The following is a 4,750-nucleotide window of genomic DNA, read 5'->3' as shown; positions in this document are numbered from 1 at the left end:
TTGTTACTGCCATTATTTCTGGTGGTTGATAGCATTTACTGGCATAAGTTTGGAGAGAATTTAGTAAATAATATCACTTTCAATCCACAAGTAACCTACAGACTCAAATTCTTTGCCATCCTATTCCAGTGGGCTACTCTGATTTGAAACAGTTTTAAATAAAACTCTACCTAGGATAAAATTATCTTTAGTCCACCTCCCTCTGTTTGTGTTCCCTTCATCATTATGTGCTTCCTTTTCTAATAGAGGATGAGCCAGACATCCCTTTGCCTAGCAATACCCTGTTGGCCAACTATCTTCCCATGCAGCTCCTAGAAACTATAATTGTCCTTCTTATATGCCATCCCCTCAGGATTTAAAGACATAATTTACAATAAATTAAGAGGCCATCGTGATGGATTAAAGATGGCTACAAATTGTAACTCTTCTCTGATTGAGTGATGCGGTCTATTTTCTGAGCTAGCTTGTGACAGCTTAAACCAATAGAGAAGAGTGAAAGTGGCACATGCCGGATTCAAGCCTACCCTTAAAGAGGACTGTCAGCATATGAGAGCTCTGAGCCACCACTTCAGGCCAAGCCACCACCTAAGTGTTCAACTCCCTTGCTAGAAAGACCACAAGGAGAATTTCTGAGACTCTGTGGAGAGGAAGAAGGGCTCAGCTGTGCCCACCAATATGCCAAGTATATGAGTGAAGCTATCGTACATATTCCAGATGAAACTAGATTCCAGTGAAACATCACCAAGCATCCCTAGCCAATGCCAGATGGCACAGAAGAATCCCTCAGCAGAAACCTGTTTGAGTTCATGAGTCACAAAGTCATGAGATATGATAAAAATGGTAAGACTCTGCATGTTAAGATAGTTCGTCATTCAGCAATTAATAGCCAGAATAGTCACATAGCCTTTTTCTTCCCATGTCTGACAGATTTACCTCAGAATCATCTGGAAGGGAGAGTTCTTATTGTTATTATTGCTATTTTTAATGTATTTTACTTGAACCCATTCTTAGGATATTCTTATTTAATAGGTCTAGAGCAGAGCCCAGGAATACATATATTTAATACATCTTGTAGTCTAACTTTACAGGTATCTATTCTGTGCTTGAACATTCCGATGGTAGAGATATAACCATCTCACAAAATAAACCTGGTCTTAATTATGGAAATGCTTTTGCTGAGGGTAGAAGAGAGTGATTCATAAGCCAAGTGTCTCTGAAAAAATCCATGACAGGAATTCATGAGCTACTAATGCTCTGCTATTAATCTGATTCAACTGCATTGCATGTTTCTTGTAGTCGAGATTCAAACTGGGACTCTTAGTTCAAAAGCTTAAGAGGAAGAATCTTGGTGGGGACAGCTGAGACCTTCTTCCTAGGACTCAGTTCATCTCACATGCTGATAGTCCACTATAAGGACTCAGTTCATCTAAAGGACGAGCACTTTATGCCAAACTTTGTCAAAGACAACTGATCAGCCTAGAATCTGTTGTCCCTAAGTAAAGTGTCCACCATGGTGCAATAAGCTGTGGCCATGAAACTAGGTCACTGTGAAATATACCTAACATCGTTTCTTTCATATTCAAGCCTTTACTATCTGAAAAAAACCTATTGATTATCCATATTCTATAATCTACTCACCTGTGGTTGTGATCATCAGGGGCCAATCGGAAGACAGAAAAAATTCACAGAATTTTTTTTTTTTTAACTGAGGCAGAAGATAAAAAGAACTACAAAAAGTTTATGAGCAGTTCTCTAAAAACATAAAGCTTGGAATATATGAAGACTCTCAAAATCAGAAGAAGCTTTCAGAGCTGTTACGATACTATACATCTGCTTCTGGTGATGAGATGGTTTCTCTCAAGGACTATTGCACCAGAATGAAGGAAAACCAGAAATATATCTGCTACATCACAGGTGAGAGCAAGGGCCAGGTAGCTGACTCAGCCTTCATGGAACATCTTCGGAAGCATGGCTTAGAAGTGATCTATTTGATCAAGCCAATTGATGAGTACTGTGTCCAACAGCTGAAGGAATTTGAGGGGAAAACTTTAGTGTCAGTCACCAAAGAAGGCTTGGAACTTCCAGAAGATGAAGAAGAGAAAAAGAAACAGGAAGAGATGAAAATAAAGTTTGAAAACCTCTGCAAAATCATGAAGGACATTTTGGAGAAAAAAGTTGAAAAAGTGGTTGGGTCAAACGGATTGGTGACAACCCCATGTTGTATTGTCAAAAGCACATATGGCTGGAAAGCAAATATTGAAAGAGTTATGAAAGTTCAAGCCCTAAGAGACAACTAGACAATGGTTATATGGCATAAAAGAAACACCTGGAGATAAACCGTGACCATTCCATTATTGAGGCCTTAAGGCAAAAGGCAGAGGCTGACAAGAACGGCAAGTCTGTGAAGGCTCTGGTCATCTTGCTTTATGAAACTGCACTCCTGTCTTCTGGCTTCAGTTTGGAAGATCCCCAGATGCACGCTAACAGGATCTACAGGATGATCAAACTGGGTCTGGGTATTGATGAAGATGACCCTACTGCTGGTGATACCAATGCTGCTGTAACTGAAGAGATGCCACCTCTTGAAGGAGATGGTGACACATCACACATGGAAGAAGCAGACTAAGCTTTCCCTGAAGAATGACTTGTATACCTGTTCAATACTTCATTCTCTCTGATAATATATTTTCAAGGATGTTTTTTATTTGTAGCACTTAAAAAATCTGTATGGCATGACAATAACTACTTTAAGAGGAAAATAAGATTTCTTCCTACTTCTAAGTGTGATACTGTGATACTTTAGGCACTAAAGCAGAGCTAGTAATGCTTTTCTGGTTTCACATTGGCTTATTTTAACAGATTGAGGTAAAATGTTGTAAGATGTATCTAACCTATGTTAACTTTGTAGCCTAGAGTATTTAACTATTAAGCCAAATTCCTTAGCAGACCAAATCTTTCATCACAGAGTATTCCAAGATATATCCTGATGTTGAGAAGAAAAGTATTTGTTAAAATGACTTGAGTTCATCTTCTAGAATCTACTTTTTAAGCTTTTCATCCCCTTGTAGTTTCTGCATGTACTAGTCCTCTAGAAATAAGTATGTTTAAAGTGAAACAACTTGATGAAACTCTATGCAGGGCTTGTTTTCCAAAGAAAAGTATTGTTTAGAGGAGCAAAATTATAAGCCCTACCCATGCGTGTTGTAAAGCTGTTTGAAAAGGGAGGCTTGTGAATGGAAATGTAGTGCCTGAGTCACAATCCACTTAAAACTTGTAACAAAGACAGATAAGTTTTAAAAAAAAAAAGGTTTTTTTTAATCAAGATAATGTAATAAAAAGAATTGTTACCCAGGTATGAAAAAAATGAAAAGGCAAAAGAGAACACTAACAGTATCGCAGGAGTAGTAATTGAAGCTACCATCCTAAGTCTGGAGAAACAAAGGGAAAAGATAGAATTATTAAAACTTAGAAGTTTATGAGAGGGATTCCACAAAGCTGGGACTCAGACCTCTGAGGAAGGGACACAGCATTACTGGTACTGAAGCCTCACAAGCTCAGAACAGGAAACGTACGGCACTGGGACACACACCTTTGACAAGGAGGTACTCTGTGTATTGCTGGATTGGTGCAGCAATAGGACTAACTATTACATCCTTTGTCAGGCAGCTGCATTCCTATCACAGACATGGTGACAACCATGCCACATGGTAAATTTACACAGAGTTTTCAGTGAACACTAGAACCTGTGTTTTCTTTTTTAAAATATGACTTGCTACTCTAATAGGTTTTACCCAATGTTTGTTTACGTAGCTGAATTTTTTAACTCAGGTGCTAGATTACAATTTATCCACATGGATATGAATGCTTAGTTCAGGTCATTTTACTCAGTTTTCCTGTTTTGTTTTTTTTTTTTCCTTTTCCTTTTTCATGTCTGTAATGCAAAACACACATTGTCTCCCTCAATTTAATTCACCTACTGTCCATTTTCATTTCTCTGCAGGTGTTTGATAATGATGAATAAAGAAGCAAACCAGGTGTTAAATCAAATTTTTCTGAAATTTTTCCATGAAACGAACCTCTTTCTTGTTCTTCCCCACTTCTAAACAGAGCTGTAAGGTATATGTTGTGACGTCCTTACCACATTTTCCCATGCCTCATTCCCATTCCGTAAATGCAGTTTGCTGGTTTGTGCTCTTCCCTAGCCTTCATCCTTGCTTGGTGAGACATCCTTACACTCGTGTATCTTATACTTATTATTAAAAACTAAATTTTTTTTAAATATCACTCTAGAAAGGAAACAGGGAGATTTACAACCATGAAAGTAAGTGTCAGTTAAATTCAGCAAAGCTAGAAAGGAAGTTGTGATCATGTGTTTGGAATTCAAAGGAGAGATATTTAACCAGAGGCATTTATACGAATGATCAAAGGAGATTTGTTGTTGTTGATGATTAGTAACCCAAACATATCTGAAAACACCATTGAAGATCCTAATTTCATTGGTAAAGCCCTGGATTATGTTATTTGAGGGGGAAAACTCCCACATGTTTCTGCTGTGTACACCCAATTAAAACCAGAACTTTAATGTGTCTCAAATCACCCTTTATAGAAAAACACTTTCTCCATATCTAATCTCAGAAACTCTTTATCCCATTGACCTATGGAAAATATTCTATCCTATCAAATGTTTCTAAATAAATATTTCTTTCTATCTTAAATTATTAACAAAATTTGTCACTAAAAATAAGTCTCT

General features: G+C 37.5%; 1 pseudogene; it reads left to right on the top strand.

The window, feature by feature from the left end:
* The first annotated feature begins 758 nt into the window (after positions 1-758).
* LOC138385959 (heat shock protein HSP 90-alpha pseudogene) lies at positions 759-2,626 on the top strand (annotated as a pseudogene).
* Positions 2,627-4,750: the final 2,124 nt, after the last annotated feature.

Source organism: Eulemur rufifrons, chromosome 7, assembly GCF_041146395.1.
Source record: "Eulemur rufifrons isolate Redbay chromosome 7, OSU_ERuf_1, whole genome shotgun sequence".
Lineage (NCBI taxonomy): Eukaryota > Metazoa > Chordata > Mammalia > Primates > Lemuridae > Eulemur > Eulemur rufifrons.
This window is presented reverse-complemented; position numbering and strand designations above follow the sequence as displayed.